We start from the raw sequence: 23,693 nt of genomic DNA, 5'->3' as shown, positions 1-23,693 counted from the left end.
GATTTAGACTTTCTGTTTGATGACTGCAAGAGGGAGCAGTTCCCTGACTCCTTTCTCACTGAGTTTCTCTTTGGAGGTACCTATGGTGCTATCAGATGTTGACATACACAGCCTTCCCCCCCCCCGACTACTCCCTCATCCCACTGAACCGTCCCTCTAGAGGAGGTGGAATAGCATTCGCCTTCAAGTCTCACTTCCACGCTACAATCATCGAAAACCAACCTTCCATTCCTTCCTGCAAATCACTCCTCGTTAAACTATCCTTTTCCCCTTTGTTCTCCCACTGCTTCCCAATAATCTACAGACGCCCTGGCTACAATAGACAATTCTCAAACAACCTCTGCGACTGTATTGCCACCCTTCAACTAAACCATCCCAACCTCACCCTTCTAGGAGATTTCACATTTGGCTCGACATTCCCACCAACCCTATGACACACTCTCTTGTTGACGGCCTAGACACAATTAACCTCCAACCCCACATAAACGGCCCGACTCACTATAAAGGACACACTCTTGATGCAATCTTCAGCTCCCACAACCAGGTACATCTAAACCCCCCACCCCTATCATCTGGTCTGATCACTTCATTGTTTCTTTCGCCATTCGCTCACCCAACCCGCTTCCCATACCCGAACCTGAACCTCTGAATCTACGCAAATGCTGGAAGAAACTAATAATCCTTCCTGACCTAGCCAACGCACTCCTCCAGTCTCCTCCGCCTACCCTCTGTCATGATTCCTGCCCCTCATGTCCCCAGCCCTCCAAGATGTCAGGCTGGAGCCAGGCCACGATCACCTACATGGCCCTCAAGGGTCTCTCCATCCCTCCAAAGACCCTCTTGGAGTCAGACTTGGCGCTTGTGGCACCAGACTCACTCACTCCCATAGGATAACATTGGGGATTGGACTTGTAGTGCATTGATGGGGACAAGATGGATGCCCCCACATATTTCGGTTTCGAGAACTGCATGTGCGGTCTAGTCTTTTGGGTGTGGTTCAGCCCAGAGACACCTGGGATACCCAGAGACTATTTAAGCCACACGCAGGCTGAGAAACATGCTTTGCGTTTTCTGCACCTGCAGCGTGACACTCACCGTGTTTGGATCGGTCTCCAGTAGGCCTGCATCTTTCTTCTGCGCTCAGCTCCTGCAAAAACAAGAACAATGTTAGGAACAGCCTTACCTTGCGGCGCTTCTGCCCATCATTCATCGCTCCTTCTGTTCTGCGGGCATCTTCGGCGGTGTCATTCCCATCCCGGCACGCCGCTTCCTAAGGGAAAGGGAAAAGAACAGAAAAAAGGCATTAATAGCATTCTGCAAATCTTTGCTTATTTTTAAATACTGTACGAGCTTCAAACGCTTACCTGAATCCCAGCCGCTCTGGGGGAACTCTGTCTCTGGAACTTCTCATCCATCTGCAAGAGGGAAAAGACACTCCAGGTTAGCGTGGAAACATCTAGCGGCGCCGCATACCGCGCTTACTCATTTGTTCTTCATAACCGGCATCCACGCTGAAAACATCGCGGCACCTAAAAGACACAGAAAAATAACTCAGTTCAATGCAAATACGAAAGGGGTGCATCACGCATCGCGCTCTTACTTACCTTCAGCGCTACTCATCTCAGCAGCACGCCGCCATCCCCGGATGCCGGCCATCATCTAAGGAAGGAAAGTAACGAAGTTAAAGAACTGTTCAAAAGACTCCTTATACTTACCTGTCGGACTCTTGCCAGTGAAGTAACTAGGCAGCAACAAGCCCGCATCAATCAACGCGCCCCTGTGCTGAAAGCAGGACAGAGAGCACACTATCCAAGAAAACACGGTGAGCTGTGGATCAAAGGGAAGGGTTGGACCCAGGGGAAGAAGGAGTTCAAGCACACAGAGACAATAGGGAGTTAAACTCTACCAATCCTGTGTTTCAGACCCAGTCTCCAGTCGAATAGCCTCCAGGGAAGGGTTCAAGGTCGTAAGAGGTCAGAACAGGCTGAGTGATGTCCCCATGGATACCAGGTGAGCGTTACACCCTCCTACTCAATAATCAACTAACCCCCGACGCCTTTGACTCATGGCACAACACCACACTAATGCGGTTCACACCCTCTTGCAAACTATCAGCCCGCTGTGGCCCTTTCCCTAGATGGTTCACACCTAAATTGAAGACCAGTAAACAACTATATAAATACCTAGAAGGCAAATGGCGGAAAGACAAAACTCCCCTGAGCAGATCCACCTTGGCCCGGCACCTTCATCAGTACAAGGCCGAAATCCGAAAAGCAAAAAAAGCCCATTACAACTCCTGAATCCTAAACTGTAAAAACCCCAGCAAAGAATTTCACAAAATCATCACCGAGTTCACCAAACCATCATGCACCACCACCATCCCGACCCCCTCACAATCGCTGTGCGACTCACTCACTCTCCACTTTTACACCACAGCTTTCGAAAGAACAAACGCTCTTACCAACAAACTAGCTCTCTTACACCCACCAGGCAACCCACCCTCCATACCGACCAACCCATCGCCTGCGACCACTACCCAACCAACGTTCGACTCCTTTAGTCCAATATCAGCTGACCAATTTCTCAAACTTCTCTCTGCCCGCAAACCATCCGGCTCTCCGCTGGACCCTTGCCTGGCCACAACTCTCAAAGAAATGTTCGCATCTACCTGCGCAGGAGAACATGCAAGAACCATTATAAATGACTCCCTTGCCTGAGGAATCTTTCCAGATGCTTTCAAAACAGTTCACGTCAAACCTCTAATAATAAAACCATCCCTCGACCCTCTTGAGCCCAAAAACTACTGCCCCATCTCAAACACAAGGTTCCTTGCCAAACTCATCGACCGAACCGCCTACTCCCAACTAAATGCCTTTGTCGAAGCCAACAATCTCCTAGACCCCGTTAAATCAGGTTTCAGAGCCTGACACGGAACTCAAACCACCCTAACCTCAATCTGGGATGACCTTAAAAACACAGCAGACTCGGCTGGATGCCCTGCGTTAATCCTTCTTGACCTATCCGCCGCCAATCAACCACTCGATCCTCCTTGACCGCCTCCACTCACTATAAAGGACACACTCTTGATGCAATCTTCAGCTCCCACAACCAGGTACATCTAAACCCCCCACCCCTATCACCTGGTCCTATCACTTCATTGTTTCTTTCGCCATTCGCTCACCCAACCCACTTCCCGTACCCGAACCTGAACCTCTGAATCTACGCAAATGCTGGAAGAAACTAATAATCCTTCCTGACCTAGCCAACCCACTCCTCCAGTCTCCTCCGCCTACCCTCCTACTCAATAATCAACTAACCCCCGACGCTTTTGACTCATGGCTCAACACCACACTAATGCAGCTCACACCCTCTTGCAAACCATCAGCCCCCCGTGGCCCTTTCCCTAGATGGTTCACACCTGAATTGAGGACCAGTAAACAACTATATAAATACCTAGAACGCAAATGGCGGAAAGACAAAACTCCCCCGAGCAGATCCACCTTGGCCCGGCACCTTCATCCGTACAAGGCCGAAATCCGAAAAAGCAAAAAAAAGCCCATTACAACTCCCGAATCCTAAACTGTAAAAACCCCAGCAAAGAATTTCATAAAATCATTACCAAGTTCACCAAACCATCATGCACCACCACCGCCCTGACCCCCTCACAATCGCTGTGCGACTCACTCTCTCTCCACTTTTACACCACAGCTTTCGAAAGAACAAACGCTCTTACCAACAAACTAGCTCTCTTACACCCACCAGGCAACCCACCCTCCATACCGACCAACCCATCGCCTGCGACCACTACCCAACCAACGTTCAACTCCTTTAGTCCAATATCAGCTGACCAATTTCTCAAACTTCTCTCTGCCCGCAAACCATCCGGCTCTCTGCTGGACCCTTGCCCGACCACAACTCTCAAAGAAATGTTTGCATCTACCTGCGCAGGAGAACACGCAAGAACCATTATAAATGACTCCCTTGCCTCAGGAATCTTTCCCGATGCATTCAAAACGATTCACGTCAAACCTCTAAAAAAAACATCCCTCAACCCTCTTGAGCCCAAGAACTACTGCCCCATCTCAAACACAAGGTTCCTTGCCAAACTCATCGACCGAACCGCCTACTCCCAACTAAATGCCTTTGTCGAAGCCAACAATCTCCTAGACCCCGCTCAATCAGGTTTCAGAGCCCGACACGGAACTTAAACCACCCTAACCTCAATCTGGGATGACCTTAAAAACACGGCAGACTCGACTGGATGCGCCGTGTTAATCCTTCTTGACCTATCCACTGCCTTTGACACAATCAACCACTCAATCCTCCTTGACCGCCTCCACGCCCTAGGAATTCATGGAACCGCTCTTACATCAATAGCATCCTCCCTCAAAAATAGGAACCAAATAACCCTACTCTCCACCTATTCCTCCCAAGCCCGACCAGTCGACACAGGAATTCCACAAGGAGCATGCCTATCAGCCCTCCTGTTCAATCTCTACATGGCCACCCTCCCACAAATAATTCGTTCACACAACATCTCGTGCTCAACTCCGCCGATGACACTCAACTAATTCTAAAAATCCTGAACACAAAACCCAACTGCCGACCTGACCTTGCTTCCTGCCTCCTCGACATAGAGCTCTGGATGACCACAAACCACCTCTTGCTAAACCCCTCCAAAACCAAAATCATGGTATGTGGCAACACCAAACTTCTTCAACACCCCCTACCCTGGCCATCTGCCATGGGCAACTCACCGACTCCCTCTAATTCAGTAAAAAACCTTAGATGCACCCTAGAATCTGACCTAACACTCTCGCGCCAAGTCAAAAACGTCTCAAAGTCCTGCCACTACCACCTTAAAACTCTTAGATGCATTTTTCCATACCTCTCCTTTCCCAACAGACTCACAGCGGTCCAATCAATTGATATATCAAGACTGGACTATGCTAACCCCCTCTACCTCGGAGTCCACGCATACCAACTGACTAAACTACAAAAAGCACAAAACGCTGCCGCCAAACTGCTACTAGCGCTTGGCCCGAAAGACCACAACACTCCAGCCCTCAAAACTCTGCACTGGCGTCCGGTTGCCCAAAGGGTGACTTTCAAAACCTTATGTATTTCTCACCGAGCACTACATAAAACCGGACCTCAATATCTTCAAGACAAACTAAAACCCTATCACCCTGCACGTACGCTAAAATCAAGCTCAGCCGGCCTCCTAGTCATACCAAAAACAAACTCAGTCAGGTTAGGCGGATCATCATTCTCAGCCTTGGCCCCCACGCTGTCACGCTGTGGAACGCACTCCCACCCCACATCCGACTCACTGAAGACCTCATGTCTTTCCGCAAATTACTGAAAACTTGGCTCTTCCCCTAAAACTGACCCCGAACTCAAACTAACTCAAACTGGATAACAGCATCGCATTGACTTTGCCAAATGCTAGAGCATAAATAGCAATGCAGCATCATGATCCGAGTGAGAAATCAAAAACTAATAACCTCCATTGGTTAGCTAAAAGGACAAACAAAATAAAAAAATAAATTTAAAAAAAAGAGATTAAAAAAAAGAGAATAATCTGTACGAGAGCAGTAAAGTGGCCGAAATTAATGAAATGGACAAAATAAATGTAATAGACAAGAAAATCAATGTGAACATGAAGAATAAAGTGGATAACAACAATTCAACTAACCCAAACTACTAGACCTTAAATAACACAATAAAACAAATAACAATACAACATCATGACCCAATCGAGAACTCAAAAACTAATAAACTCCAATGTAAACTAAATAGTACAAACAGAATAGAATGAATAAAGTATAGCAAAGCAGTGAAGAGGATAAAGAATAAGTTCTATGAAAGCAGTTGAAATAAATGAAATGATTGCAATGGATGAAAGGAAGAAAATGGACAAAATAAATAAAGTGTAGAGGATGGAAAGATGAATACAGGAGATGGAGGGGTGCACAGACAGATGGCATGAATGTATGAGGGCATGGTATAAATGGAAAGTACAGAATAGACGATTCGAGTACATCTGATGGCAGTAGTGCTTGATGGAGAGCAGAGAACGGTTTGAATGCGTGCGACGAGTGACATAGGCTGAACCGATAATGCAGAATGAATAAACGAAGTGTTTTGAGCGGATGAGTGTGTTCAGTGGATGAGTGCACAGAACGGATGGGTGCGTAGAGCGGATGAGTGTGTAGAGCGGATAAGTGCGTAGAGTGGATGAGTGTGCAGAGCAGATGAGTGCGCAGAGCTGATGAGGGCGCAGAACGGATGAGGGCGCAGAGGGGATGAGTGCGCAGTGCGGATGAGTGCGCAGAGCGTGCGGATGTGTGCGTAGAGCGTGATGGTGTTCAGCAGATTTAGGGTATTGAGCAGATTTAGGGTATTGAGCAGATGTAGGGTGCGGTGGTGTTGAAACGATGTAAGGTGTCGAGCGGGTAAGGTATGTTACGGGTGCAGAGCGGGTGTAGAGTGTGGAGTGGGTGTAGAATACTGAGAGAGGAGAAGGTGTAGAGTGCGGAGCGGGTGTGGAGTGCGGAGCGGGTGTGGGGTGCGGAGCGGGTGTGGAGTGTGGAGTGGGTGTGGAGTGCAGAGCGGGTGTGGAGTGCGGAGCGCAGGAGCGGGTGTAGAGTGCGGAGCGGGTATAGTGGTTGGAGGGAACAGGTGAAGTGGTTGGAGGGAACAGGTGAAGTGCTTGGAGGGAATGGGTGAAGTGGTTGGTGGGAACAGGTGAAGTGGTTGGAGGGAACGGGTGTAGTAAGGCGAAGAAACGGGTGAAGTGGGTGATATGAACAGAGGATGGATCTCGAAGAACGGGTGATGTATATGGACAAAGTATGAGGAAGGAACGGGTGGGTTATGTGGACAAAATGGGTCAAATATACTGAATAGAACGATTGAAATATGTGATTGGAACGTGTGATGTGGATGGATCAAATGAAAAACATGGTTGGAACGGAGGAAGTATAAGTATGAGGTTGCAACGAGTGAAATATGTGAGAGGAACAGATGAACTGGGTGGAACGGATGATCTGGTTGGAACGGACGAACTGGGTGGAACGGACGTACTGGGTGGAACGGACATATTGGGTGGAACGGATGAACTGGGTGGAACGGATGAACTGGGTGAAACGGGTGAACAGGGTGGAATGGGTGAACAGGGTGGAATGGGTGAAATATGTGGAAGGAACGGGCAAAGTATGTGGACGGAATGGGTGAAGTATGTGGATGGAATGGATGAACGGATGTAGAATGAGTGAAGTGGGTGGAACGGTGATGTGTTGGAACCGGCGAAGTGGGTGCAACCGGTGATGTGGGTCGAACGGGTGATGTGGATGGAACGTGTGAAATGGATGGAACCAGTTAAGTGGATGGAACGTGTGAAGATGACATACGTGGATGGATGATGCATGGAGAAAGGATAACTTGGATAGAACGAATGAAAGGAGCAGCGCATAAAATGCCTGGAGTGCATAGAAGTGGTTGAAGTGCATTGAACGTATGCGGGTGCATTGAACGGATACGAGTGCATGGAACGGATGCGAGTGCATGGAACGGATTGGAGTTCATGGAACGGATTGGAGTGCATGGAACGGATTGGAGTGCATGGAACGGACTGGAGTGCATGGAACGGATTGAGTGCACAGAATTGGTGTGACTTACATAGAATGGTTTGGAGGGCATGGAACGTTTGAAGAGCATTGAAAGGAACGGTTTTGAGTACTTGAAACGATCGTAAGGCATCGAACGGATGGAGTACATGGAAATATCAGGGTGGGCTCGATCTCAAGCACCTAAAGTAAACCACCATATTCACATCTCCACGCTTACTCTCTTCTTTACACCACCACTCAAATAGAACACAGCGATACTATGACACCATTTGGTATAGCTGTTCTCATACCATCATTGCCTCATACTCCCCATCACCCTAACTAAACACTGCTGGTTACACACCCTCCAGCCTAGGCGTTCTCCTCCGGCCTAACGCAGCCAAAATCGATCTGGATAACAACCTGCCAGAACGAACACATAGGGCCTCATTACACGGTAGGCGGTAAGGGTTTACCGGTACCGGTATTTTACCGGTAAATCCTTACCGCCTTACTACGAGGCGTTAAGCAGGCGTTAAAATCCCCAACCCGCAAAGGGACCCAGGGAGCTAATTACGGTACCGCAATTTGCGGTGCCGTAATTAGCGCCTTCCCCCTTCCCATTATGCCCTATGGGGCAAAAATGGGAATGGGGAAGGGCAATGGTGGAAGGGGGAATTACCGCCCCTCCAACCTTGGAATGGGGCGGTAATTCCCCTTTCCACCAAGGCGGTGCCGGTATTTTACCGGCAATTGCACCATGGTTCACTGCCTACGGTGTAATGAGGCCCATACTCTTGATCTCTCAACCTCCACACCTACCGCTAAGAAGCAGCCTTCACACGAATGCCACACCAGCTGCACACATATCAGGTGCTCACACGCACCTTTTGTCTCTCTATTCTCTCTACTGACCTGTTACGAGGCGTTCAACCTACCAGCACCTTGAGACCATACCAATGGTACATAAGGCGCTATATAAATGCAAAGTAACATAACATAACTTCTTGCTGTCTTCATATTTATACTCAGAGCTTACCCTGCTCTTGTTGGCCGTAGCACTGACATGCGTACTTTTGTCCAAGATTCTAAAAATGGCCCAACGGTTATTGGCAGCAATTATAGAGCAGATCAGACTATTACCTGAACATTTTTCCGGATGCACAGATGGTCTTATCTGACGACGATGCCCACAAACTACTTGTCATGATCTTTTACTATTTGCTTCAAGTACATCCTTATGTTGTTTGACGAAACACTAACACATGTGTTTATGAGAGATCCTATAAATCGTCCAGCAATCAGCTGATTAGTTATGGAGATCATAGAGCAAATTTGACAACTACCGGAGCAGCTAACGAGATTGCCTGAATAAAACGAGTTTTTCCTTCCTTAAAAGTAATTACAGGCAATCATGTGGTCTATAGGTTGTATTGCAGTTCCAGAAAGTAAGCAGAGTCAACAACATGTGGAGAGACATCGATGGTGGAGCCTAATGTAATGGTGCATAATCTATGCCTGTTCAGCATCCATTATCATTTTTCTGTTTCTATTGATTCACACGGTTTACTTTAATGGTTCCAGAAGGGAGGCATTCTGTTAATCATTTCCGCTCCACTCACTGTGGCAGAAGTAGACACTATAAGAAGGCCAAGGATTTATGTGATTGTTCCTACTCCAGTAGCTCATGTGAAGGCACTGATTTCTCTGACAAGTGTCCCTATGATTCCTCCAGTAGGAAGAATGTATACTGATGTGTTTCATGAGTTGCTTATACAAGCTCATTTGGCAAGAATGAGACCTAAAAGAAGTGCAAGGGAGGATGATTGCGAATTAAATGATTATGTAGACACTACAACACATTTGGGTATCAGCACATGAAAGAGGTGGGAAGACCTTCTGAGGAGGATTGCTATGTATGTACACTCCTGCCTTATGCTATGGGAAAGTCTAAGATATTCATAGCTATTGAAATAGATGTTCAAACAGCTCATTGCCTTACTCACCTTACACTCTGTCATACAAGAGGTCAGTTCCAGGGTCGAACGGCATCTTTGGTATGAGTGACAGAATGGACATCCCCAGATGAAGATTATAATGTTCAAGATTTGAAGACAAGAGAAAGAGCACACCCCAGAACTCAAGTGATAAGATATGAACAGCCTGGCATGAAGGCAGCTGGAATCAGATGGGAGTTAAACAGGAAGCTCAACTGCCAAGGAAAGACTGATGAAGAAGTTCGAAGGAAAGAGGCCTGATGCGAATCTGGGGAACAGTACTTTCTCCAGATGCCTCGGAAGAAGGCATAGTCATCTGCAGAGCTGTGGCAGTAACTGGTCATCACAAGCCAGTTATTGAACAGGTGGAACATTGATGCAAACCTCTCTGGGCGAGACTTGCAAAGCTTTTGACGTGGGTCAAAGACAAAGGAGGTCGATTGCAGATAGTGCCTTTGGCTAATGCAAAACTATGTTTCAGAAACAATGGCATGATAAAAGTTGCAGAACATCAGAAGTGCAGACGAATCTTTGATGTTCCAGGAATGAAGGACGGACAGTAGTGATAATGGATCACTATTGGGCCTCCGGATCCAGAGCATACATGAAGCTACCCAAAGACTGGGGAGGACTATGTTCTTCCAGCATTGGTGATTCCTAAAAGTGACTTGAACATTGGCGAGTTTCCAATAGTAGATGCTCACCTGAGGAAGAAGAGATCTGCTTAGCTCTTGAATCGAATGAAGAATGAGAGAACTATTTCAGATCTAAATTGATAGAAGCTTTTGATGACATTCCATATGAGCATAGATTGTTCAGTCAGACTTCAGCAATATTCACGTCAATCTTTATGCCCAAGATCCAGGTGATGACGAATGCCGAATGGTTACAGATAACCAGATGGGAGCTTCTGCAGACGATCAATACCACCATAAAGGGATTCAATGCTATCAAGGAGGAGCTGAGATCCATATGACTGATGACTCTTCGGAAAAGAGATATGTCCTGGATATCATTACAGCTATGGATGGAGTTGTTTGTGCCAAAATCAGAGAATCTTGTTGCACATTCATACCTTCTCATGACGACGAGAATGGCACCTTGATGTAGGCCATAACGATGCTGACAAATCGGCACGTCAAAGTAGAAGACTAAGTGGAAGACATTGCTGATGACAGCTGGTTCGCGTCAATCTTCTCATGGGTTCCACAATGGATGGCAAACATTTTGAAGTTACTTGGAGTCCTGTTGGTGATGATCATGTTTGTGTTCTGTGTGATCAGGATAATAATCACACAATGCAAGAAGACTGCGAAGAAAGCAGTAGGAATGAAGATTGTGATTGATGTCGAATCAGGATTCAAACCTAAAGAGCTGACAAATGAAGTAATCAGAGACTACGTAAAGGCCAGCGTTAATGCACCTGAGGCAAGGAAGTTCCTGTATCCGAAGAACCACAAGAAGTATGTGGGAAGATGGTGTTACACTTCAGACTTCCCCGCGGGCATCCTTGCAAAATATAACTTCTTTACAGGCTCCTCTATGGTCCAGGTACAAGCTACCATGGCGTCTGTACAAACGTCGACACACTCCAGGTCACCTGACACGTCTTGTACGTGGAAGACGTACAGCAAGCCACGCCCCTCTTACGACTATAAAACCACCGTCTTCCAAGGGGCTCGTTGCTGCTAATTAGCGTTACCAGCTACACGCGGTTTTTGTACCGTTTCCTCTTCGTGTTTCCTTACACGAATCCTTATCTGAACTCCTGGTTTTGACCCTTTGCCTGACTTTTGGATTGCCTCGTCTCATCCTTTATTCCTGTCCTGCTCATCTGGTTGTTGGACTCGGAACACTACTGGATACGGCTCTCTTCTTTGGCGGTTCTTCCCAGCTGCCGCTCTGCTCTTCAATTGCCGTCTTCTATCCGGATCATCTCAACAGCTACTCAGCTATACTTGTGTACTCAGGTACATACCTATTGCCTTCCTTGGATATTGTCTTCTGTTGGATTCTGGGACATTGAGTGACATTAAACGCCCTCCTGAACTGCACCAACCCGGCACTAGTGCGTCCCTCGTGCCGTTCGGGGTTACTTACCTGTACTAACTTCCCTGTTTGTTATTTTCTCCTGTCGTTGTCTTCAGAATCCTGGACTCCTCTTACTCTACTATCTTATTTCAGGTCAGTGATTATCAATCCAATAGCTATAGTGGGAACCGATACTGAATTAGTTCAATTCCACTCATTTGTGTTATTCTTCATTTAGATCATTCCCGGGGAAATTCAACTCCACTCCAATATCTATATAGGTAGTTGTCCCATCATTTCATCTGTTCTAATTACTTGCATACTATCAACACTGTCTAATATCTTGGTATTCTTTTGCAGCATTGGTATTGGCGGTGTGTGTTCTCCCCGCTCTTTTATTCAATTGACATCTCTGTCTGTTCTAACTAAAACAGCAGAGAGGTACATTGTGGAAAAGAGCCCCTCTTTGAGGAAGCCTGAGTCTTGTACTCAGGGGAGCTGGGATGGAAGGCTGAGTTTGGAATCTTATACCACCAACATCTCCAAGGTCATTATCTCTGTATCTTCGGCCTACTCTGAGTGGTGAGTAACAGAATTAGCAGCCTTAAAAATGTCCACAGAGGCCAGTGATGCTTTGAATCAAATCGTGCAAATGGTCACGGATCTACGTACCGACTTGACCAATGCACAAGAAGCACTGCGCCAACGCATGGACGCCATTCAGTCTTTGGTTACCACACCAGCGTTACAGATGGCTGGTGCTGGAGCTACAGCATCAGGTTCAGGGTTTCCACCTCCACAGCAGGAATCAAACCCGATCATGCTTACCACCCAGTTCCCTCTAGCTCCTCCTGAACGCTTCCTAGGCGACCCTAAACAATACCGAACCTTCATTAATCAATGCAAATTGCATTTTCTGTGTCGCCCCGCCTCATTTCCCACATCTACAACCAAAGCGGCTTTTGTTTTGTCTCATTTGGGAGGCACCGCAGCGCATGGGCTAACACGTTGTTGGAATCTAATAGTCATGTTCTTTACAATTGTGATGCCCTTCTTGCTATGATGAGTAAAGTATTTGATACACGTTATACTACTCAAGCTACTGATTTGGAACTTTTAAAACATCGACAAGGAAACAATTCTTTATTGGTTTATTTGGCATGATTCAATCAGTTGGCAGCAGAAACTGACTGGCCTGAAGAAAAGAAGACAGCTGTCTTCTATCAAGGCCTCTCAGATGAATTAAAGGACATCCTCTCCACTGTTCCTGTAGTTCCCACGGCATTCGGGGAACTGCTAGACTTAGTCCTTCAGATTGATGCTCGCAAGTCCGAAAGACGTGGTGAAAAGAAAACAGCATTATTCAGCACGGTTTCAGAAGAGGCCTCGTCTTCGTCATCTTCTGCGCCTGAACCCATGCAGATTGGGGCGGTTAGGGGGCCACTTACCCCTGCTCAACGAGAATATCGTCGATCACACAATCTCTGCATGTATTGTGGGGCCTCTGATCACTTATTACCTGAGTGTACCAAAAAACCTAAAAGAAAGGCGGGAAACGCCAAATCCCAAAGGTAGACAGAGTCCCTAGGTCGGGATACTCACCCTTGGACTCTACATTACAGAATCCGAGTCATTTAGTCCGCCTACCAGTTACATTTTCCTTAGATCATGGTGTTTTATTCCAGACAACAGCTGTGATCGATTCAGGTGCAACAGGTAATTATTTTGCAAAATTTTTTGACGCCATGTCATGAATACCACTGGTGCGCAAAACTATACCTGAAACAGTAAATGCAGTGGATGGTTCACTTCTCGTTTCAGGAATGGTTACTCATCAAACAGTTCCAATACATATGAGTACTGATGAAGGCCATACTGAAGACATATCATTTGATATCTTTAAAGCACCAGTTTACAAAGTCATTCTGGGCATTCCATGGTTGAAACTTCATAATCCTGCCATCGACTGGTCGACATCCCAGATTCAGTTTCCTTCCAATATGTGCAACACTCGATGTACTACATTACTCGGTATTACACATGATAGTCCAGTCAGGGCGCTAGTTTCGCCTACGATGCATATTGGAGCTGTCTCTAAAAACGTTACCTCTGTGATACCTTCTCAATATGCAGATTACACAGATGTTTTTGACAAAGGGATGGCGGAGTCCCTACCCCCACATAGAGCTTATGATTGCCCAATAGACCTAATTCCGGGAGTAAAAATACCATCCGGCAGAGTATACTCCCTCACTCTCAAAGAAGACGAAGTCCTTAAAGATTACATAGACAAGGCTTTGACCATGGGATTTATTCATCCTTCCAAATCACCAATTTCATCACCACTTTTCTTTGTTCCTAAGAAGGAAGGGGATCTACGTCCTTGTATTGATTATCGTGCTTTGAATGCAGCAACCATAAAAAACCAGTATCCTCTTCCTCTGATTTCTGTCCTTCTTGATCAGTTGGGTTCTTCCAAAATATTCACTAAGCTTGATCTCAGAGGAGCTTACAATCTCGTCCGCATGAGAGAGGGGGACGAATGGAAGACCGCATTTAAAACACGTTACGGTCTATTTGAGTATCTTGTCATGCCTTTTGGCTTATGTAATGCCCCGGCCACCTTTCAAGCGTTCATGAATGATCTGTTTTACGACATTCTTGATCAATTTGTTGTTGTCTACCTGGATGACATTTTGATTTACTCTCAAAACCAGGAAGACCACGAAAAACATGTCAAGACAGTACTCCAACGTCTGAGAGAACATAGATTGTTTGTTAAAGCCGAAAAGTGCATATTTCATGCCTCAGAGGTGCAATTTCTGGGATATGACCTTACTAACAATGGTGTGCGCATGAGTCAATCCAAAATTAGTGCGATCCTGGAATGGCCTGTGCCCAATTCACTCAAATCATTACAATCATTCCTGGGATTTGCACATTTCTATAGACGCTTCATCAATGGCTTTTCTGAAATATCTGCACCACTTACCTCTCTGACAAGTGCCAAAGTACCATTTGTATGGTCTTCAGAAGCTCAGAGAGCCTTTGATCAATTAAAATCGGCATTCACTTCCGCTCCTGTCCTCAAACATCCTGATCCTGAGCTTCCTTTTTTTGTTGAAGCTGATGCTTCAGGTTATGCCATTGGGGCGGTATTGTCTCAAACCTGTCCGCATTCGGGAGAGATCCATCCTGTTGCCTATTTCTCTCGTAAATTGACAGCTTACGAAAAGAATTACTCCATCACAGACCGCAAACTTTTAGCCATCAGAGACGCATTCTTGGAATGGAGGCATCATCTTTTGGGGACCAAACACCTTGTAACTGTATACTCTGATCACCGCAGTCTGTTAGCCTTCAAATCTATGAAATGTCTTACGGCTAGACAGGCGCGGTGGCATTTATTCTTTTCACAATATCAATTCGTTATCACATACCGTCCTGCTAAAGCCCAAGTTCCAGCTGATACTCTCACGCTTACATGCGAATGGTCAGTCTCAACAGCTCGAAGCTCTTCCTCTTCTACCAAACATGGTTGTTTGTGGTTGTTCGGTTCAGCCCTCTTTGCGTTCAATCATCCTTGATTGGGTTTCAAAACATCCAAAAGAGATCATTGACCTCAATCTAGAAATCATTCAAGGGATGCCATTCATTCAAGGGTGTGTCTATATACCCTCAGGTCAAGCTAGAGAATTAGCCCTTCAGTGGTCTCACGATTCTTTGATTGCTGCACATCCAGGAAGTCAAAAAACTCTTGAAACCTTACGGCGTTGGGCTTGGTGGCCTTCCATGGTTCGTGATGTAAAGGATTATATTTTGACTTGTTCCATATGCACTCAGTGTAAAACTTCTAGAGCCAAACCAGTTGGATTGTTGCAACCTCTTTCTGTGCCGTACAAACCTTGGCAGATGCTGTCAATGGATTTCATTGTGGAACTTCCTGACGCTCAGGGCTATGACACTATTTGGGTAATCGTTGATTACTTTACTAAATATGCATTGTTCATACCTTGTTCGGGTTTGCCTGCAGCTCCAGAATTGGCTAAACTGTTCTTGACGAATGTGTTTCGTTTCTTTGGCTTACCCTCGGTTATTGTTTCCGATCGTGGCACGCAATTTACGTCACGATTCTGGAAGGCTCTTACAGCTTCTTTGGGTATTGAGGACAGGTATTCCTCGGCTTACCATCCTCAAACAGATGGGCAGACTGAGAGAACTAATGCTACCATCGAACAGTATCTACGCTGTTTATGCCTTCAGTACCAACAGTCTTGGTTTACTTCTTTACCTTATGCAGAATTTGCATATAACAACTCTATGCATGCATCAACTGGAGTTTCTCCCTTTTTTGCCCTGTATGGTGGTCATCCTAGGGCACTTCCACTTGATCCGGTATTACTGGCCATTAATCCTGCAGCAAAAGATTGCATCAGAGATCTTGATGAGATTCATCGGGACGTACGCTGTCATTTACTCCGAGCTCAAGATCGTGCCAAGAAGTATGCTGATGTACATCGATCATCTGCTCCAGTCTATTGCAGTGGCATGAAGGTGTGGTTATCGTCCCGCAATTTGCGAATTGCAGGCAAACGCTCGCTTCTGCCCAAATTTGTGGGACCCTATGTCATTACTGATGTCATCAATCCTGTGGCAGTTAAGCTTTCTCTGCCGCGATCTTGGCGCATAGATCCAGTCTTTCACGTCTCCTTGATCAAGCCTTTCATCCCTGGGACCCGTCTGCCTACTCGTCCTTCGCCGATCTTGGTGGATGGTGAGGAGGAATATGAGGTCTTGCGTATCCTGGACTGCAGGGTGTCTAGGGGTACGTTGTTCTACCTCGTGGATTGGAAGGGGTATGGGCCTGAGGATCGTACTTGGGAGCCACTCTCCAATTTGCATTGTCCGGTTCTTCTGAGGAGCTTCCATTCCGCCAGGGGATTGCCGGTGTCTTTGGGGGAGGATGCTGTTACACTTCAGACTTCCCCGCGGACATCCTTGCAAAATACAACTTCTTTACAGGCTCCTCTATGGTCCAGGTACAAGCTACCAAGGCGTCTGTACAAACGTCGACGCACTCCAGGTCACCTGACACGTCTTGTACGTGGAAGACGTACAGCAAGCCATGCCCCTCTTACGACTATAAAACCACCGTCTTCCAAGGGGCTTGTTGCTGCTAATTAGCGTTACGAGCTACACGCGGTTTTTGTACTGTTTCCTCTTCGTGTTTCCTTACACAAATCCTTATCTGAACTCCTGGTTTTGACCCTTTGCCTGACTTTTGGATTGCCTCGTCTCATCCTTTATTCCTGTCGTGTTCATCTGGTTGTACTACTCGGAACGCTACTGGATACGGCTCTCTTCTTTGGCGGTTCTTCCCAGCTGCCGCTCTGCTCTTCAATTGCCGTCTTCTATCCGGATCATCTCAACAGATACTCAGCTATACTCGTATACTCAGGTACATACCTATTGCCTTCCTTGGATATTGTCTTCTGTTGGATTCTGGGACATTGAGTGACTTTTCTTGTGATTGCTCTTAAGTGCACATGAACGCCCTCCTGAACTGCACCAACCCGGCACTAGTGCGTCCCTCGTGCCGTTCGGGGTTACTTACCTGTACTAACTTCCCTGTTTGTTATTTTCTCCTGTCGTTGTCTTCAGAATCCTGGACTCCTCTTACTCTACTATCTTATTTCAGGTCAGTGATTATCAATCCTATAGCTATAGTGGGAACTTATACTGAATTAGTTCAATTCCACTCATTTGTGTTATTCTTCATTTAGATCATTCCCGGGGAAATTCAACTCCACTCCAATATCTATATAGGTAGTTGTCCCATCATTTCATCTGTTCTAATTACTTGCATACTATCAACACTGTCTAATATCTTGTTATTCTTTTGCAGCATTGGTATTGGCGGTGTGTGTTCTCCCCGCTCTTTTATTCAATTGACATCTCTGTCTGTTCTAACTAAAACAGCAGAGAGGTACATTGTGGAAAAGAGCCCCTCTTTGAGGAAGCCTGAGTCTTGTACTCAGGGGAGCTGGGATGGAAGGCTGAGTTTGGAATCTTATACCACCAACATCTCCAAGGTCATTATCTCTGTATCTTCGGCCTACTCTGAGTGGTGAGTAACAGAATTAGCAGCCTTAAAAATGTCCACAGAGGCCAGTGATGCTTTGAATCAAATCGTGCAAATGGTCACGGATCTACGTACCGACTTGACCAATGCACAAGAAGCACTGCGCCAACGCATGGACGCCATTCAGTCTTTGGTTACCACACCAGCGTTACAGATGGCTGGTGCTGGAGCTACAGCATCAGGTTCAGGGTTTCCACCTCCACAGCAGGAATCAAACCCGATCATGCTTACCACCCAGTTCCCTCTAGCTCCTCCTGAACGCTTCCTAGGCGACCCTAAACAATACCGAACCTTCATTAATCAATGCAAATTGCATTTTCTGTGTCGCCCCGCCTCATTTCCCACATCTACAACCAAAGCGGCTTTTGTTTTGTCTCATTTGGGAGGCACCGCAGCGCATGGGCTAACACGTTGTTGGAATCTAATAGTCATGTTCTTTACAATTGTGATGCCCTTCTTGCTATGATGAGTAAAGTATTTGATACACGTTATACTACTCAAGCTACTGATTTGGAACTTTTAAAACATCGACAAGGAAACAATTCTTTATTGGTTTATTTGGCATGATTCAATCAGTTGGCAGCAGAAACTGACTGGCCTGAAGAAAAGAAGACAGCTGTCTTCTATCAAGGCCTCTCAGATGAATTAAAGGACATCCTCTCCACTGTTCCTGTAGTTCCCACGGCATTCGGGGAACTGCTAGACTTAGTCCTTCAGATTGATGCTCGCAAGTCCGAAAGACGTGGTGAAAAGAAAACAGCATTATTCAGCACGGTTTCAGAAGAGGCCTCGTCTTCGTCATCTTCTGCGCCTGAACCCATGCAGATTGGGGCGGTTAGGGGGCCACTTACCCCTGCTCAACGAGAATATCGTCGATCACACAATCTCTGCATGTATTGTGGGGCCTCTGATCACTTATTACCTGAGTGTACCAAAAAACCTAAAAGAAAGGCGGGAAACGCCAAATCCCAAAGGTAGACAGAGTCCCTAGGTCGGGATACTCACCCTTGGACTCTACATTACAGAATCCGAGTCATTTAGTCCGCCTACCAGTTACATTTTCCTTAGATCATGGTGTTTTATTCCAGACAACAGCTGTGATCGATTCAGGTGCAACAGGTAATTATTTTGCAAAATTTTTTGACGCCATGTCATGAATACCACTGGTGCGCAAAACTATACCTGAAACAGTAAATGCAGTGAATGGTTCACTTCTCGTTTCAGGAATGGTTACTCATCAAACAGTTCCAATACATATGAGTACTGATGAAGGCCATACTGAAGACATATCATTTGATATCTTTAAAGCACCAGTTTACAAAGTCATTCTGGGCATTCCATGGTTGAAACTTCATAATCCTGCCATCGACTGGTCGACATCCCAGATTCAGTTTCCTTCCAATATGTGCAACACTCGATGTACTACATTACTCGGTATTACACATGATAGTCCAGTCAGGGCGCTAGTTTCGCCTACGATGCATATTGGAGCTGTCTCTAAAAACGTTACCTCTGTGATACCTTCTCAATATGCAGATTACACAGATGTTATTGACAAAGGGATGGCGGAGTCCCTACCCCCACATAGAGCTTATGATTGCCCAATAGACCTAATTCCGGGAGTAAAAATACCATCCGGCAGAGTATACTCCCTCACTCTCAAAGAAGACGAAGTCCTTAAAGATTACATAGACAAGGCTTTGACCATGGGATTTATTCATCCTTCCAAATCACCAATTTCATCACCACTTTTCTTTGTTCCTAAGAAGGAAGGGGATCTACGTCCTTGTATTGATTATCGTGCTTTGAATGCAGCAACCATAAAAAACCAGTATCCTCTTCCTCTGATTTCTGTCCTTCTTGATCAGTTGGGTTCTTCCAAAATATTCACTAAGCTTGATCTCAGAGGAGCTTACAATCTCGTCCGCATGAGTGGTGAGTAACAGATGGATTTACTGCAGTCCCAGTGGGGCTCGCCCTCGGTGGTTACTAATATTACACCTGTCAAGGTTACACAAAAGGAGGTGAAGTCTATCGCTATCCTCTACTTTCCTGTCTGCTAAAAGGTTGCACACATCATCAAGGGAAATATTTGTACTTTATTGTCATCTCCTTGGATCTGTGTAGCTTACAATATTCAAAGCCTTGATTTTACTAATCAAAAAATTTCTAAAACCAAAAAACAGCTACCAATCTTGTTGGGGCTGCTTATCTTAGAAAGATGCTACTATATCTGTGCCGTGTCTACCACTTCTGTTTGTATCGAACACGGGATCTAGGTCATCACATCCGGATCTGTTGTCTACCGGTTTCAGCGGTATCTCATGTGTCAAGGATGGCACTCTATTAAGAGTGGCACAGGACACCCAGGAAGGATTTGGGTGGTTGTGCCAAAGTAAAGTGGACAGAATAGTTCACATACAGCTGAAAGAAAGGAGAGCGAAGAGTAGGCAAGTGTAGTAAGGGAAAAGGTACAGGATAGATTCCCTCTAGGGGTGTATGCAGATATAGGAAAAGAGTATTCCATGAACCTTAGGAAAACTCTAACCTTCTGCACAGTTTGCTATAACAGAGGCCCACGTTGTTTGCTCATGGCTTGGAACAACAGCTATGGGTGTCTGTAACGTAGAAACTAGACAGGGGAAGGGGCAGAGGTTGTCTGACGGAACCAACAGACAAGCTCTGTACAAGGGGTCTACAAACAGTACATGAGAAGACACTAACAAATAAATCCAAGGGAAAGGAAGTCGAATAGCAAACTAGCAGAAGGAAATGAAGGGAAAGCCGTATACAGGATTGGATAGGGAGAAAGAACTGAGGGTTGAAAACAAGGAAGAAAGCAAGGGAGCAGCAGTCAGGAAACAGGGGGAACTGTAATAACTGAAAGTAAATAATGAAGGTAAACTGATGTGGATAACAGAGGACGGTAGGGTACAAGGTAGAAAGCTCAGAAAAAGCAGGGAATCAATGGGCAAGCCCAAAAGGAGCAGGGCTGTAAGGAAGGAAGCCCCGAGGGAAAGGGTTTAGGGCAGCAGAGTGAAGCAAGCTGCACGGCAAGGAGCCCAGAAGGGCCGGGCAGCAAGGAGTGAGCCCAGAGGAGTAGGGTCGCTGACTGTTGAAGGCTGCAGGAGGACTGTGGGAGGCTGCTGGACTGGAAGCCCAGCGGCCGAAGACTGTAGGTTGAAGGCAAAGGAGCGTGATCTGCTGTAAGGCAGGAGCCTGGGAGGCAATGGCGGAAGGTAGCAGCGGAGCGTGATCGGCTGCAAGGCAGGAGCCTGGAAGGCAAGGGCGGAAGGTAGCAGCAGAGCGTGATCGGCTGCAAGGCAGGAGCCTGGAAGGCAATGGCGGAAGGTAGCAGCGGAGCGTGATCGGCTGCTTGGCTGGAGCCTGGAAGGCAAGGACGGAAGGTAGCAGCGGAGCGTGATCGACTGCAAGGCTAGATCCTGGAAGGCAATGGCGGAAGGTAGCAGCGGAGCATGATCGGCTGCGAGGCTGGATCCTGGAAGGCAATGGCGGAAGGTAGCAGCGGAGCGTGATCGGCTGCAAGGCTGGATCCTGGAAGGCAAGGACGGAAGGTAGTAGCGGAGCGTGATCGGCTGCAAGGCTGGATCCTGGAAGGCAATGGCGGAAGGTAGCAGCTGAGCGTGATCGGCTGCAAGGCAGAAACCCAGAAGGGCAAAGGCGTAGGCTGGAAAGCAGCAGAGCGTGATCAGCTGCAATGTAGAGAGCCCGGCAGGGCACTGGATCCAAAGCCGGAGTAAGGAGGAACCGCATACAAGATCCGTAGCTCAAAGCAACAAGGTGCCGGAAGGAATCTTAATGCAAGAGACTGAGCCCCTGCAGGCAGCAGCTTTTATACCGCCCAGCCCAGCACAGCACAGAGGCAGGCTAATTGGTCGCACCTGGATCCGCACACCTGCAGACAATCGGCCTCCTCCCTCTCTGTTCCTGAGCTGGTGGAAGCAGAGCAGATCCCTAGGGCTTCTGGGGATTGTAGTTCCGAAGATGGCGAATAGGAATGGCCAGGAACAGATGGTTATAGCCAAGTGCATTGTGGTAATTGTAGCTCGTTGGGAAAAATAGAAAAGCACCAAAGTCTCGCAAATGGGAAATAAGGTCCATATTGATCATAAATGTATGCGCCCATGGCGCAGGCATGACAGTATGCCCCTCTCCAGGCCCCTATTCAGGCTCCCTGAAAGTTGACCAACATGAAGAATGTCTGTCACACCGTGAAGGAGTCTTATTCCAAAAAGGCACATCATGAGGCACCAAATACTGTTTAAGGTTGCTAGGTGGGAGTCTTGAAGGACAGAGAAAGTATTAATGTTCTGAACCTTTGAGGTGGAATTCAGAAAAGACAAAGTCTTTGGAGCACAAATCCCAACAGTGTGTTCAGAGGAACTGTGAAAGACTGCTGCAGGCTCCATGGCAAATCTTGCTTTGAAAGGCACCAGTAAGGTGTTGGAAGGTGGAGCCAGAGGTACAGCAGAGTTGGTTTCTCTAGGAAGGTTTTCCAAGGCATCAGAAGCAGCAATGGCTAAGTCAAGATTAGCCGCAGAAATTTCAGGAGTCACAGTGGAGGGTTCTCCATGATTTGTAGGAAGTTCAGAAGCCACCGCAGCATGGAGATCATGAATGGCTGTAGATAGTTCCAATGCTATACCAACTGGGAGTATGGGTGCCATAGAAGAACCAGTGGCCAGTGACGCACCTGAGACTGACAGAGTAGAGTCTGGTAGTTCTAGTGCTGCAGAGGCACCAGCAGGAACAACCGGAGCTGTAGTCCTAAAAGAAAAGTTGTTATCTGACTTAGCAACCGGTTCTGTCCTTGCAGGCAGAGAGGAAGGGGGTGCTTCTACTGCAGAAAGAGTGATGTGAGATGCTGCAACAGTAGCATATTTAGAAATATTAACAGGAGGAGCATCAAAGATTGGGTTAGCAGATACAGTAACAGGCAGAATGACAGATGTGGGGTCAGGATAAGGTAAGCATTCTGAAGGCTGATCTTCAAAGTCTGGTGTGCTCAGATTGCTAAGTGGGTCTGGGGTATAACAACCTGAGTTTCTGTGGCTGGAAGGTGAAAAAGCTGTGTCAGGCTTTAGAAGGGATGCATATGCTAAATTTAGGTCTTCCATCTGCTTGGTATAAGTCTGTATCCTTTTCTGCGTGGCAATTTCAGGCCTTATAATATCGGGTGTAGGACATAGTGTCAGAAGGTCTGGAATATTGTTTCCCTTCATTAAATTTTTACTATGTAAATAACAAGATTCATCATAGAGATCTTCGGTCTGTCTTCTAAGGCGTAGGAGTTGTTCTTGAAGCAGATATGTACCATTAGCCTGATCTAAAGCTTCAGAATCTGGTGTAGCAGAACAATTGGTTGTAGCAATAGGAAGACTGACCTTAAGGTTATTGTGGTTGGTAGATACTGGGGAAGTATTAAGACAACCGATGGTCAGTATTGGTCTTTTGTACCCAGGACTAGGTGGACTAACCTCAGGATACCTAATGCCGTCACTTGTCAAATGAGGGTTTCCAGTAGACTGGGGAGCTTGCCAAGCAGATCTTGAACATATCACTCTAGCAACAGCGTACTCTGGTTTAGAGACTCCCACAATGAGTGCTATGTCCTTGGCTGTAGCAGTGTTAGAATAAATGTCAGAAGACGCAGGAGTGTCTTTCTCTGTTTGGCCTAACAAGATCTGTAAGAATTCATTATCTTCTTGTAGCTCTTCAACAGATAAGGACTGCGGATCGTAGTCGCAAATGTAATAATAATTGTACATGGAAGAAGGGTCAGCAAGCCAGTGAGTGTAGTACCGTGCTTGTAAATCTTTGTTAATTAAGACGAGACTGTCTTTAAGACTAATGTTCTTGTTTGCTGACTTTAGGGAACCTATGGATTTT

Source organism: Ambystoma mexicanum, chromosome 14 (assembly GCF_040938575.1).
Source record: "Ambystoma mexicanum isolate Mex_15411 chromosome 14, UKY_AmexF1_1, whole genome shotgun sequence".
Taxonomy (NCBI): Eukaryota; Metazoa; Chordata; class Amphibia; order Caudata; family Ambystomatidae; genus Ambystoma; species Ambystoma mexicanum.
This window is presented reverse-complemented; position numbering follows the sequence as displayed.